Source organism: Lygodium microphyllum, chromosome 13 (genome assembly GCF_053477565.2).
Source record: "Lygodium microphyllum isolate KBCC chromosome 13, Lygodium_microphyllum_v1.1.10, whole genome shotgun sequence".
Classification (NCBI taxonomy): domain Eukaryota; kingdom Viridiplantae; phylum Streptophyta; class Polypodiopsida; order Schizaeales; family Lygodiaceae; genus Lygodium; species Lygodium microphyllum.
This window is the reverse complement of record NC_141147.1, coordinates 131066851-131083167: the sequence shown is the minus strand read 5'-3', so window position 1 is coordinate 131083167 and position 16317 is coordinate 131066851.

Sequence of the window (16317 nt, the reverse complement as noted above, 5' to 3'; positions counted from 1 at the left end):
TTATGGGATTGCTCATGGCGTCTGCTTGACCTTACAGGCAAAAGTTGCTTCTATGCTTACCACAACTGGGTTATCTTATGGCTTTTGGGCTGAGGCCCTTATGATGACAGTCTATTTGGTTAACAGGACGCCGTGCTTGAACTTGGATGGTATTACACCCCATGAGGCATAGAGTGGCATGCAGCCCTCCTATGATTACTTGAGGATGTTTGGTTGCCAGGCATCTGTACGTATGCCACATGAGCCTATGTCATGTAGATGTATCCTCCTTGGTTATGGAGATGGTGACTTTAAGGCCTACAGATTATGGGTTTTGGATGCTTAGTAGGTCATACGCAGCCGTCATACTGTCTTCTATGAGACACATACACCTCTTAGGCCTCTTCATGAGCGTTCAATATTCTTTATAGCTGATTTTACAATAGCTATAGTGCCATTACAACAAGTTGTTTATGCTGAAAATGAGGCACTTATTGGCCTAGATGACATAGCTATGCATAGCAGCCACCAGGGTCAAGATGTTGGTGGTTAGTTGCTAGACCCCTTGTAGGCTCATGAGAGCCATTTTCTTGTAGTTTTGCAGGCTGGACAGCAAGCCATATGTCAATCTTCCACTTCGCTAAGGCCCCATTTAGTCTTGAGACCCTGCTGTCTGGGATGTTGGCTTTCTTTCAGTGATTGACTCTGGAGAGTTTGACTGCTCTCTACTGTTTTGTGTGTGCCATAATGATGCTATGCACGAATCTGGTGCTTTATAGCCATGCATTGATGAGTTGTGCTTGCTTCATGAGAAGCATTCTTGGATTGCTCCATTGTATGGATATGCGGAATCACTTATCTCCTGGATATCATGGACTTGACGATGCTTGACTCTTCTTCTGTAGAGGTTCCCGACGCTTCTTGCATAGCTTGCTTTCTGATTGGGAGTTGGGTGAGATGTCATGATTTCTCACCTTGTCTTTTTTTTTTCTTTTCTTTGTTTTCACTCCCCAGCCACATTGGCCTTTTAGTGGGAGGTTGTTGGGGTAAAAGGCCTCTGGTCCTGCCCATGTACACTCAGACCGCCCATTCTTTATTCATATATAATATGATAGTGCAATAAGCTTTTCAATTCAGTTGGATAGCACCTACATTATGTGTGCTCTTCTCTCCCGCATCTTCCTCTTCTCCTTCTCCACTGCCATTGCATCCCCTTTGTTGGGGTAAAATGCCTCTGGGCTTGCCGTGTACACTATGACTGCCCATTCTTTATTCATATATAATATGATAGTGTAATAAGGTTGTCAGTTTAGTTGGACAACACCTACATTGTGTGTGCTCTTCTCTCCCGCATCTTCCTCTTCTCTTTCTCCACTGCCACATTGCATCCCCTTCACAAGGGAAGTTGAATCTTAGAATTGGGGATTACCGCGACCAAGAATCTTTTCTACTTGCACCCATTGGTAACTATGATTCTCAATTCAACAAGAGGCCTAGATTGGAGCAAGATCATTTGAGAGCTAGGCAAATCAGTCATGGCATCTTTGGCAACCTCTCTCGACCTCAAAGTTCAGATCACCATCATTAAATTGCATCTTGAAAGCTTCCAGATTGTTGGATTGCCAAGATGCCCTCCACAAAGAACTCCTCTTCTTGGCCACAACCCATAATCGCCCTCTTCTTCAATTTAACTATAAATATGGGGCATGAGGAGCCATTGGAGGAGCAACCTAAACTAAGATAAGGGACTCTTCTCAAACCAAGAGAGAAGAGCAAGAGGGAGTGATGTAAGAGGAGCGCGAGGAAGTAAATTCTTGTCATCATCCGATGGTGAATGGGAGAAAGGGAAGAATATTGACCAAGCCCCCAAGCTATAGCCGATCTGAAAGTAGAGGTGGCTAGACTGCAAGAGTCAATGGAAAGACCTATGTGACCCCATGTGGAGTGTGTATACTGTGGAGGATTTCACGTGCCATCTAAATGCCCTAACCTTAGGACAAGGCCTTGCGCCAATTGTGGAAGATTCGGCCATGATGTCATGCACTATCGGTTTCCAAGAGGTTGCCTTACTAGCAACCTTACACACAACTTTACTATCCATGGGGTAGATAACCTTATTTGGGAAGGGGAGTCCCCTTGGCACTCCCTGCATCCAATAACTCAAGACCAATTCTGCCAAGGATAAATATTAACCCTATAGGGATCCCTAGACCTACTGTACCCATCATTACCCATCCACCGAGTGAATCCCCAATGGACTTGGTGGAAGAACCCCTAGAGGAAGATTCCTATTTGAATCCTTATGGTTCTTACGAACAAGGAAATCCAATATTGATGGACTACAAACTAGTACCAATCATGGCCTTAGGCAGAGGAAGAGGATGAGGCTTAGGAGAAACTCAGAACCAAGGAATAGCATGTTGGACCTATGGCCATCCAAGGCATGTCTCCTCTCGTTGCCCTAAAAGAAGCAAGCAAATGGAGAGAAAGCTGATTTGAGATGCCCTGAATGTGGAGTCACACATCTATTCATCATTGATTTCCTTAACCGAAAGCCCTCCACTAGCTCGGCAATTGTACCATTTGTGCCACTCGGGCTCTTTTGTGTCAAGACGTGTGACATCAATGCCACACCTATACCCTTGAAAGTCATGACACGAGTTCAAATGAAGTAGGCCGGTATCTCACTACTACCAAGGTCTAGCAACTTAGATGCATCCTCTACAGGGAAGATGAATCAATGAGATGACATAAGAAAAGAATGGAGGCGAAAATAATGCTAAAAAAAAAAGAGAGTGAGACCACATTAACCAAAGATAAGCAAGTTGGGGGTGCTGAAGCGGAAATATCTGCTCCTAAGACGGAAGAGAAGGGGATCGCTAATGTTGGAGAGCACCCTAGATAACCCCAACCAGCAGAGTTGAAAGTTGTAGATAAGATCAAGGAATGGATAAGGGAAGCACATGCACACCTTCAAGATACCAAGCCTATAGTTGAGGAGGAGGTTGAGGAATTCTCAACCAGAAGCCCACCAACCTCACCTTCATACTTGAGGGCAGAAGAGATAACGCCACCCACTGAGCAATTGCATGGGCGAAGTAAGAGGACTAGGAACACACAAATAGTTCAAGAACATTGGCAAGGAATCCACGAAACCAAGAAGGGAAAGAGGGATAGTGACTTGCTAGCAACACTCACAATGACTCCTATGACATTGTCATTGGGAGAATTGCTTAGGCAAAACCCCACACTTTGGCAAGAGTTGAAGCGATGACTAGAACATAGTGACACCCATAAGACACAAACCTTCCAGACCACGAGGCCGTGGCATACATACCTAGCCTAATACTGATGAATCCCATGTCTAGGGCCCCACAAGTACAAGGGAGGAGAGGAATTGAGGCAGAAGGTGCTCAATCCTTGAGCACCGAGAGCTGGATTTTAGGAGCCACTTTTGAGCCGTGCTTGAAGCATTTGAGGTTGTTCTTGGAGCAAGAAGTACTCAGGAAGCGCTAAAGAATGATTTTTCGTGATGGATAATTGAGCTGGAGTTTTCCAAAATGCATTTCGATGTTAGGAATCCAACGCAAGTCTTGGTTCATCGTTTGGACGTATTTTGACCCCCCCATTTAATCCCCACAAGGTTTGGTGTTATAAAGCAGGTATTGGATCTGGGAGCCGAAAAGTGCACGACGAAGGCTAGGTTTATAGATTTCGATGTTGTGAAGCCACCTGTCATCTTTTGATCCCCCGTTTAATCCCCACAAGGTTTGGCGTTATAAAGCAGGTACTGGATCTGAGAGCCGGAAAGTGCACGACAAAGGCCAGGTTTATAGATTTTGATGTTGTGAAGTCACCTGCCCATATGGATCTCGAATCTAAGTTTGTTTGCCCCTTCAAAATCGAAATATCCACTTGCGAGATAGTGTGAACACAAAAAGATGAATCGATTATTTTAAAGATTAATAACCTTAGGCTTAAAAGAAGCCAAACTAATGAAAAAAATGACGAATAGAAGGGGGTGCAAAATTTTTGGGCTCCTTCCAAATCTCATCACTACTTGATCTCCCTCATCATCTGTTTGGAGAGAGAGAGAGAGAGAGAGAGAGATTCTCGATCAGTGCAGAGAGAGGAACAAGATTTCCTGTTTTAATGGATGATTTCAAATTTTGATTTGGTCTTTCTCTCTCCTCTCTCCTCTCTCCTCTCTCCTCTCTCCTCTCTCCTCTTTAGTGGGGCTGTTCATATGCATCAATTCAAGAGAGAAGGGGGAGGGTTGTGATGATAAATCCAAAGAAAATAATGATGCTAGAGTGATGGAGGACATAGATCGGGCTGAGAGAGTGTGTTAGTGGCAAAGAAGAAGCGTCAATGGCCTCCCATCTATGAGATACGAGCCTTGAAATCACGGTTTCTATGCGTAAGTGTGTGGTTCTTGTGTATTATGGAAAATGATTGGGGAAAGTGCTTGATTTTGATTGTTCATGATTTTCCATGTTGCATTCTCTCTAAAATATGAAAGAAAACTAGAAAATATGATGATATAATAATTACTTGCAAAACACGCAAAACCTGTAAGTTGCGGTTTTTTGTCGGGTATTTTGGAGTCATATGGGATAAAAATGGATGTGAAAATAATGTTGAGTGTCCTTGATCAATGAGGACTCATAATTCTGAAATATCACATTTTCATGAAGAAATAAATGAAGATAAATAGTGAAAAAATAAAAAATTTAGTATTTTACACTAGAAAATTAGAGAAAAATAAGGTTTATGACCATGAATGTATGGCATGGCTATAGCATGAGGGATAAGCCTCACTTCAGCTATGTCTTCATGTTAAAGTTTGTTTTTATTATTTTTTAGTAAGAAAAACACATTTAAAAATCGCTCTTTACACTTATCAATGATGCAAAACCTAAATGGTAGGCAGGAAGAGGGGTTTTGATGCTGATTAGTTGCTGAAAATATATGAAATTTTGGTTTATTTGTTTGTGCATACCATATAGGACGCTTATAAATCAAGTTAAAAGGGGGGGTTAAGGCGCACAAGAAGGCTCGGGGCTGACTCCTAGCAATGAAGCATGACGTGTAGATGGAAATCATGGAAAGACATGTTTGTTGCACCACACAATGCTAACTTATAAAATGTTTGAGCACTATGGCATTCACAGTTGCATTGCCCATATCACATGGTAACTCTTGGATGCATTGCAATTGAATTCTGATATGCATGACCCGTGCTTAGTTGTGAGGCACCTAAGCTGTAGGTTTAGGTGTTTGGGTTCCTTGGGAGATTGTCAAGTGAGGAAATTTCTATCTCTTGGATCGTTTAAAACAAGAGTGGATCTTGTTACATCTGTGTTATTTGTGTTAGAGCCCTGCATCGAGGGGCCAATCCTCTTGATGTAGGAGAGTTGCAGTGGGGCCACGATATTCAACCAGAGAGGTTTCCTCCTCTATGTTTGTTTTACATGGTATATTATACCAAGATGTATGCGATCTCCCTCTGAGAAGTAAGGAAGGGAAATCATTGGACCACATTCCATTACAAATGCAATATCTCTAGTAGCGATTGGGGCAGTATGTCCCTTAGATGCTCTTGGCCGTGAGGCCGTGTGGGGTTGTCTTGTGAGTGTTATAGAGGTCCAACTAGTGCCTATAGCTAGTGTTGGGCCCGTCGACATGAACCCCACTAGGTGGCGGCATGAACATGCTGACTATTGGCAAGACATGGTGGTGGAGGTACCTCGGAGGGTGGAGGGATATGAGGCACAACCAAGGTGGTCCCGGAACATTTGGGACTCCAGCTTGGAGGCCTAGATTGCTTTCTGCAGCACACTACCTTATCAGTAGGATGATTCTATCTACATGCCCTACCCAAGAAGAATCAGAGTTGATTTCAACCCGGAGGTGCATGATAGATATGAATTCCCTTTAATCTATAATGTAAATGCCTCAATCCTTGAAGAGAGTCTAACTTTTACCGAAATGGATCTCCGCCCCTCCATAAAAAGTTTTCTGAATGAATTCTCCTTATGCCCTAACCTTGCCTTCATCATCACCACTTGTAATTACCTTCACCTACTACGAGTACTATTAAAACAAAAGCCTACTACATAGGAAGAGTGGCTACCACCCCTCTTTTTTTTTACCTCAACATTGGGATTGATAGCTGTGCAATGGTACGCCTCATGTTGAGAGCCACTCTCCATCATTTTGCATGAACCTCCTAGAGGACATGAGTGACATTAGATTCAGGTGTAACCACCCATTTTTGTCATCTACTCCACTCAATGTCAAAACCAACTTAAAGGGGTATCTACAAAGCAGGCCATTCCTCAGCAAAGCCCTCAAGCCACCATGCAGTTTGGCTCCGGCAGCACTGCAATGGGACGCTTCTTAGCTTTTATTGTTTGTTCAAAAAAAAGAAAAAAAAGAGAAGAGAAAAAATGTGCAAAGAAAACCAAAGAAAAAAAAGGATAATAAAAAGTACAAAGACAATAGCAAGAAGGAAATAAAATATCTAACTTGATGAGTGCCACAATCACTACATCTAGGGGTCCTCAATTTAGGCACATCCGATGGCCTTGGTCGGCTAGCTTTGTGTAACTAACCCCCTAACCCATTTTGTTCCCCACTTTACACTTAGGGCACCTCAAGGGCGGGACACACCTAGAGAGGTCACACTCGCTATGGTTAGACCTGTCTCCCTAAGCCACACTTTTCCTATACACAAATTAGGTCCTCAAGTGTGGCACAACACCCCAGGCTTGCCTCCTATGGTTCAACCTAGCTCCTAGTTCCACTAGCTCATGTGAAAAGGGGACGGGTTTCCAAAGGGATGAGGGCATGTATAAAAGTCTAAAAGTGAATGGAGAAACTCATTCTTGGTGTGTGGCTAAAGTGGCTCTCTTCTTCTCTTCTCCTTGCTTATTCTTATGCTTGTGTTTGAGAGAGGGAGTGTGAGAGTGTGAGGGAGTAAGTGAGTGAGGGTGAGGGACTGTGGTGGAGAAGCTCTCCATATTCTTCTATCTTTTTCTCTTCTCTTCTCTTCTCTTGTCTCGCACACATGGCTATGGAGGATGGAGCTTGGAGGTGGATGATTGAACTTCCTTGAGCTTACATCTCGGATCATGGAGCTACCGGAGTGCTTGAGGGAGGAGGCCACTCAATCAGGCATAAAGGTAAGAGCGCATATGGCTATGTGAGAGGTAGCGATAGCATTCGGCTTGAAACACTTGAAGCAATAAGTGGTTTGTGGGTCTTAGCGATCGAGTGAAGGCTCCCACAACTTATATAATTTCTAGGGTAGCTTATTGACTGGCTTTGAATGTGGCTCCAAATCTATAGGATGATCCATTGCTCTCTTGGGAGGTAATGAAGTAGGAAATTCAAACAAATCCATGTATTCCTCAAGTAGAGCTTTTAAAATTGGATGCTCAACTGAATTCTTGGACTAATCCTTGACCTCTTTATTTAGGTGTAAAGTAAAAGTCTAAGAGCACTTCTTATACTCCTTCTTGAGCTACTTTATGGCGATAAGCTAAAAATCAAATTTACTAGGGATTCTCTATATATGGATAGACTGTCCATCAATGGAAAACTCCATGTTACAACTACAAGAAATCTATAGCAATCCTCCCTAAAGTCATCAACCAATCATGCCCAAATACAACATCTGCGGGTCCTATTTCTAAGGTAATCATATTCGTCTTTGCTTTATAATTTTAACCAACTATATGAAAACCTATGGACACATTTGGGTGCTCATATCCTCTTCACCATTGGCTGCTTGAACTCTTATGAGCTGCTATAAATAAGTGGAAAAACAATGCAAATTGTCCACAAGTGACTTATTTACAAAACTATCTATATTGCTATTGTCTATTAGAATAAGCACATCCTTTCCATGAATGGTACCCTTCATACAGAGTGTATTAGGGCTCCTAGAACCTATCCAAGCATCCATAGAAATATACCAAAGAGTAGTGCACCACTAGACAAATCTGTTCCATCAGGATAAAACGAAACATACCCACCTGGGTTAAATGCAACAAATCCATTGGCAAGCTCATAAGGTTGATGTGGCCCGAGATCCTCAACATGCTCTTCAAATGTAGCTTCTGCACTCACAGTCGGTTCTTTAATGACTTCTTCATCCACATCTTCAAATACTATCATATTGTAATTCTTGGCTTTGGCATTCCTGTAGGTGCACTTAGATGCATGATCAACTATATACTTTTCAACACATTTGAAGCGTAGAATCTTCCTTTTGTGTGCTCTAAAAAGATTGCCATTATCTATTGAATTATTTTTGGGTCTACTATCACCTTGCTTAGGCTCAACTTTATGGCTAGTTGCTAGCTTTGAAGCACTTTGTATACCTTGAAGCATTAAAAGTAAGGTATGTAGGAACTTTAGGGCTACCAAATGAAGTATTGGACCCACCATAATTGCCACTAAAGTTTTACCAGCATCCCTTTCTTATCCAAAATAAGCCTGCATGAGAATGTCCTTCCTATATTTGTGAGCATACCTCTCTGCTAGCTCAAAAGACTAGAATATTGTAGTGGGTTTCTGGACCATTACATCACCTGTGGTGGCAACTTAAGCGCTAGACCACCATAGATGTATTTATGCAAATTTGCATCATCGCTCACACTCTCTACATATATGGTAAGATTCACAAACTAATTGGTATAGTCTCTAATTGATAGGCTTCTTTGATCCAATTGATATCATCTTCTAGTTAGCTTCTCTTTCTTAGTGGGAGAGATTAATACTTGAGCCATCTTAGCTTTCAAATCCTTCCAACTGTCAACCTACAAATTTTTCCTCTTTATATATCTCCACAATGTATGAGAAAAATCCTCAACGTGAGGTAGCAAGTGAATTTTTTGGTCATTGGGCCTAGGAAAATATCAAAATAGGATTCTAACTTAGAAGTCCACTCCTCTAAATTAGCTGGTTATGATGAATGCGCACTACATTTGGTCAACAAAATTTCATTAGAGCTATTTGGAGGTCAAAAGGAGGGCCTTGTAAGAAAATGGGTATTTGCATCATTATCTCTCTAGAAAAATACCAAAATCTTCATTTTCTGGAATAAAATAGGTGTGTTTAACTAGCCACCTGAGAAAGTTAGTAACACCTTTTGTGGATACCGATGGCCCACACTGATGACTGGAAAATTTAAAGTTAGGAATATTTAGGGAGTAAGAGCACTGTAAACCTTCAATGCCATATACTATGCCACCCCTCTACATTAAATGCCATCTGTAGTTGGGAAAGTCCCACTTCACCTCTTTATCCTGCCCTCCACTAAACCCCTCTAATCCCTCCTGCCCTCCTAGCAATGGTGGTCTACTAAGATTTTCCCTCTGTTGGTAATAGTAGTCTACTGGGTTGTTGTTACCTCTATTAGCAATGGCGGACTCCCATGTCCATGTTGACAATTCCAAGTACCATCTTCATATTGACCTTGAACCTAGTTACACTCTAGTGAAAAAACATCGTGGTGGAAGCTTTGTATTAGCAAATGAAAGGAATGCTCTAAGATGTTTTGGAGCCAAGAATGTGGATATATGGTGTGATGGATCTATTTATCCACATGATCCTCAAACGTGCGGTCAACCACCTTTCTCAAGCCCAACCTCACTTCTCAGGTTTGTTGGAGATGGACAGAAAGGTTTGTTGGGCTACTGTAAATCAATTTCAGTAATCCCTATAGTTGAGAAAGAGATGTTCCAGGTTCAAAATACCCATCTTTGTCACCTTAGAGACCTTTGCAAGTTGCAAGAAGAAAAGCTCAAGCACCAAGAACAGGAGACCAACAAGCTACAAAAGCAAGTTGAACAATACAGAATGAAGAAAACATCTATTGGACCTCGGCAAAGGAAAAGAAAGTTACGAAACGTAGAGGATCTTAAGGTTGATTTAGGAGGACTCAAGAAAAGGATCAAAGCAATTAGGTAAGAATTATGATTCTATGTACTCTCTTGCTCCTATGTGCCCTCTGATTTCTATGTGCCTTCTTCCCTCTGGCTCCTCCATACATTAACACTGGGGTTCTGCATGCAGGGTTGTATTGCAGCCCGACAAGGAGAATATCAACCCAAATAGAAACCCAGCAATGCAAATGAAACCTTTGATTAGCTTGAAGGTTGCAAAGGAACTACTACAAGAGAAGAAATTTAAGGTTGTGCAGAGGGAGGTGGTGGATCAGTTTATTACCAACAACACCATATCCATTGAGGATGTACAGAGCGCTATGGATGAGAGTGGTATTAGTCGGAAAGGATATGCCTTCTTACATAAGACTGTCAAGTCTGCATTCAAAGCTAAAGGAATCACTCCAAAACTTCTACCAACCACTACAGATGTTTGGAAGCTTCGGAAGAGACTTAACGAGAATTAGAGAAGAGGGCTTGTGGTTGAGAAGTGGAGCTCTTTGTGGAGGGGGATCTTGGAAGGATCAGTGATCTGATGCTCAGATCATAAATCTGATGGTTCCATTTGCTCCGAAAGGGGGGTAAAACCCCAAGACACTTGCTTAGAAAGCTCTTAGTTCACTCCTTCTTCTTTTCTTTGTTCGAAGTGCTGTCTACTGCCTGTAAACTGCGATTGCCGCGCGCGCGATTTCGCCAGTCACTTTTCTTTATTTTTCTTTTTATAAAATCTTCAAACTAACTAAAATATCACTTGTCTTTTCTTTTAGATGACATCTAGTTCCATATCGTTTTTTTTAGGATAATATCTAAAATATCTAAAATATACTAGCTTTGCCCAAAATCTAATGTTTTTCGACCTTCCAAACTATATACATGAACTTTAGTGATTAATATAACTCATAAGTCTCTTTCACGTTGTAATTTACGTGAAGGGTAGCTACGGTCTTTGCCAATTCGAGAAAAATATTGAATTTACGACTCTTGATTTTTCTAAATAAAATATTTTAAATTAAATAAAATTATCAATAATTAATGTTAGTTAGTTTTTACCTTAGTTAGTCTTTACTTAGTAATCTTATTAACTTATTAATTGACTAACTAACTTATGAACCAACCAACTAACTTTTATTGTGCGGAGATATTACAAGATGATGCAAATATTAGATTAGATATACAATCCTTCATCCCTGTATTGTGAAAGGCGATGGATGTTAAGTGAAGGGTATTGTTATATTGATGCAAACTGTCTTGCTTACCTCCAGAATAATTTTAAGAGATTAAGGTGGATGGAAGTCCTTAAGGTTGCCAAGATTTATCTCTTCTATAAGGCCATAGTAAACTCAAACATGTTCACTAGAGAGAGATAGGTCAAACTAAACCGATACATCTATGAGAAGGTTGCAAGGGTTATATCGGCTGATCAAGTCATGGTTGTAGGACGCTCCAATTTCCACAACTACAAGAAAGATGGATTACCTAATCTTCCTTTGAAATATAGATTTCTAGATATTTATTATCAGAATTCTAATTACTATGCAATGAATGTATAGCAATGCCATGCCTAGATTGTGGTAGAAAAATCTTTTCCGAGAATTATATGAGTTCTCGACCTACTCGAATAATGTATTCCCTTCCTATTGAGGTAAAGAATTATTTTTTTCCATCCGTTTGTCTCCTTGATAAATAAAAAATAGTAGATAGGCTTTCTTTTCCTAATCAAAAACTCAAACTCTCTTTTGAAGTATAAACCCTGATCATTGTCGGAAGGACAAGTAGTATATAATTTCCCTCCCAAATTAATGAGGTAGAGTAAGCAAGTAAACATCTTTTTTTAATGAATATGGTTGGAAAGAAAATAGTTTATAAAATTGCATAATTCTTAGAACGTTACCCCGAATCTCAATACTACGGAAGCTTAAGAGAAGAAATTGCATAAAATTGCATAATTCTCAGAACGTCACCCCTTCTCAATACTATGGAAGCTTAAGAGAAGAAATTTCTTCTCAAGTAGTACAAGTCATCGGAGTTTGGTGGTAAAGGAAGGGACATTCTAGCTTAAGCAAAAACATGGATGGAATCTATGGAAGACTATTTCACTGCTGTAGGGACTGCACCATCAAATCAAGCCATGATTGCCAAGCTAAAACTCACAGGAGATGCTTGTCTTTGGTAGAAACAATGGTGTAAGGACAAAAGAACATTCGAAAGGCACTATCACTTGGGACAAAATTAAGGATGCAGTACATGGAAGATATCTTCCGCCCACATATCAAGCCCAGAAGATGAACGAGTTCTTCAATCTAAAGCAGTTAAGCCTGAGCCTAGAAGCCTACTACTCCAAATTCGTAACATTCTAAAATATGCACCTAAGATGGATGTTTCAAAAAATTTCAATGGTCTAGATCTACCCCTGAATATGCATGTTGAATCAATGAGACCATCCGATTTACAATATGCATTGATGCGAGTAGCTCCAATAGTTCAAGAGATTGAATAAATGCCAAGAAATGCAAAAATTTGGAACGAAAATAGTTAGAATAAAGGAAACTTCCAAAGTTATGCAAAAAGAGCCCAAGGACAGTACCAACCAAAAAAAACAAAGAAGGGCAAATCAAATGCCATGGGAAGCTTTATACCCACACGAAGGAGCAATAAGACTCTAAGGTGTTTACATTGCAAGGAACCAAGACATTTTAAGAGGCAGTACCCAAAGCTTGGACAAGGTTAGTTTCGTGGGCAAAGCCAAAATTCCAAGGGAAAGGTAATTTGGAATAAACCTAAAGAAGATTAACGATAAAGATCCCACGATGGAATTCGATATGGAAAGAGTTAGAGTACATGCCACTCTCAATAAGAAGGGTCCAAACCACCAATTCTCAATAATTTAAACACCAATAGATTATCAAGGTAAACCCTTTCGAAATTTAATTCTGTGGAAGTACCCACTCTTTTGTATCACCAAAATTTACAAAAAGGCTAAGCATAAACACTATTCTCTCACCTAGAATGCTTGTGTAGTTAGCAAACGATAAAGAAGTTTTATCAACACAAAAAATTAGCAAGGTAGAATTTAGCTTGGGTGGCAATTCTTCCAAAATGAACTTTTGAATTATGAACCTTGGAGATTATGAATGTCTGCTAGCTATAGATTGGTTAATTCCAAATAATGCCCATATCCATTGTGGAAAGGGCCAAATCACATTCCAAAACTCAAAGGAAGAACAAGTAACCACTCAAGGAGAAGCAAGAAACCCTAAGGTTGCCTCTTCTTGAACTTTTTAACATAACCATAACCATTTGGGAGTTGAGCAAGAAGCCACATGGAGCAAGCAATCACCCAAAATTTGCATTGATCTTCTAGGCCCTCTGGATAGCTCACCACTATTTCTTCCTTGGTTGGAATCATTGGTAGTTATCATTGATGGTAATTGGAGTTTGTAATCCGTAGCTTGAAGCATTCTTTCCTATAATTTCAACATTCTTCTTCCTCTCCTGACCCTAACAGATGTAGTCCATGGGTAGCCACTAAAGCTTTGACAAAGCCTCTCATATCAAGGGGCTTTTACTTTATTTCATCTGTGGAGTTTATCTATATGTATCCCTCAAGATTCATCAAATAATTGAAGCATTTGAGCTCTCTTCAACTCTTCACGCTCCCATGGAGAAGAAATTTGGGGACTCTTCATCAATCTTGACATTCTTTGTTTTCGAAGCATAAAGAAAGCTGAAGTCTTTCAATTGCAAGGATTTCACATGGTTTTCTTCTTCATGGTCAGCATTGGAGCTCATATATTGAAGATTAAATGCTAATTCTCTTCCATTGAAGCAAATAGAGCTTTTTTTGCTAAATTAAACAGGGAGCATCAATATTCTCTTCTTTAACCTCTTCAACAATTGTAGTATCAAGAGGCATTCTCCAATGATGAATGCTCAATGATAAGCTTCAACCATAGCTATTAATTTAGCAACTCCATTGTCTTTATTTGAGTAAGGCTCTTCAATCTTGGTAAGGTCTAAAGATTATGGAGCTATGGGATTCAATTGAGAAGCAACATTTTGGGGATTTTGATGGCAACAAGATGGAAGCCATTATTCTTTTTTGAACTCTTGGATGATAGAGTATTACTTGGTACATTGGTTATGTTGATGACATGTGTGATATGCCCTAATAAAGTCATGTTGAACTTTTTTCTAACATGTGTGTAGATAGTGTTTGGAAATGAATTTTACGTAGTTTTAAGTGTTTTGGAAAATTTCGGTGATGGTAAATTTTTGGTCAAAATTTTTCTAACTTTTAGGCATAATACCTATTTTGAAAGCTAAATTGTGATCAAATGGAGCAAAATTTAGTCAAAGCTATTCTCATAAAGCTCAAAGAGGAGATCAAGGAGAATATTTTGTCATCTCACAAGCTCAGTCCAATTCTTCATTGGAGATATGGGTCATCAAAAATTTAAAAAAAATCAAGACTTACAAGAAAAAAAAACATATCCTACTTTTTGTGCTTTCTCTTTGTTTTTGGCAAGTCACATGATGTGAGTGATGATTTGCAAGGATCGCATCAATTTCGGCACACGCTTTTATTGGGAAATGAGTTGTTCCTAGAAAAGCCTATTCTGGATGCATAAAGCTAGTGATTGGGAGGTTTGAGCTCTGCATGGGAGTGCAACTTCTAATTGTGCTATCTGTTGCTCCTCTATTTCCTTCAAACTCTAATACATATTTCTCTTTTTTTTGTCTTTCTATTAGTATCTCTTTATCGGAATTGTATTGATTTTTATCGAATTGTGACTCCTCAGCTTTCTGCTTCTTCTTCTCAACTTGCTTAAACCTTCTCAATGGAGGATTTTTTCCATCTTTCTCTTCTCCAAGGCTTGTAAAGCCTCAACTACCATCATACCTTGCCTCTTCTTGAACATTTTAACCTAACCATAACCATTGGGGTGTTGAGAAAAAAGCCACGTGGAGCAAGTAGTCACAAAAAATTTGCAATGATTTTTTGGGCCCTCTGGACAACTCACTGCCACTTCTTTATGGCCAGCATTGGAGCTTATACATTGAAGATTGAAGGTTAGTTCTCTTCCATTGAAGAAAAATAGTGATTCTTTTTCTAAATTAAATAGGTTAGCATCAATATTCGCTTATTTAACCTCTTCAACAATTGTAGTACAAATAAACATTCTCTAATGCTAAATACTCAACGATAAGCTTCAACCATAGCTACCAGTTCAGCAACTCCATTGTCTTTCTTTGAGTAAGGCTCTTCAATCTTGGTGAGGTTTGAAGATTATGGAGCTATGGGATTCAATTGAGAAGTAACATTTTGGGGCTTTTGATGGCAATAAGTTGGAAGCCATTATTCTTTTCTGAACTCTTGGATGATAGAGTATTGCTTGGTACATTGGTTATGCTCATGACATGTGTGGTATGCCCTAATAGTCATATTGAACTTTTTCCTGCCATGTGTGTAGATAGTTTTTGGAAATGAATTTTTAGGTAGTTTTAAGTGTTTTGACATATTTTGGTGATGGCAAAATTTTTATCATAATTTTTTCAACTTTTAGGCATAAGACTTTTTTTGGAAGTTGAATTGTGATCAAACGGAGTAGATTTTGGTCAAATTCCTTCTCATGGAGTTTGAAGGGGAGATCAAGGAGAATACTTTGTCATCTCATAACCTTAGTCCAATTCTTTACCATTTTGGAGATATGAATCTTCAAAAATAAAAAACAAAAAAAATCAATACTTATAAGAAAAAAACATATCTTGCTTTTTGTGTTTTCTTTTTGTTTTTGGCAAGTCACATAACACGAGTGAAGATTTTTGAGCACATGCTTTTATTGGGAAATGCATCATTCCTAGAAGCTATTTTGGACACATGAAGCCATTTTAGTAGAAAAGTTGAATGAATAGTTATTTGCATCATCTTATTCTTTAAAAAATTTGAGATTGAGACCATGATTGTGATTGTGATTGCGATCGAGATTGTGAGCAAGAGTGCGATCAAGAGTGAGATTGCAATTATCTCATGTACATAAAGTCAGCTCAGGGGTGGTCCGAAGGTCCACATTGAAGCGTAGCTTCTAATTTTGCTATCAGTTGCTTCTTTGTTTTCTTCAAACTCTAACACAGATTTCTTTTTCTATCTTTCTACTAGCATCTCTCTATCGGAATTGTATTGATTTTGATCAAAGTGTGACTTCTCAGTTTTCTTCTTCTTCTTCTTCTTCTCAAGTTAACATGAAGCTTCCATGAAGGACTTCTTCCATCTTTCTCTTCTCCAAGGCTTGTAAAGCCTCAACCACCATCATATTTTGCCTTTTCTTGAAGATTTTAACCTAACCATAACCATTTGGGAGTTGAGTAAGAAGCCACATGGAGC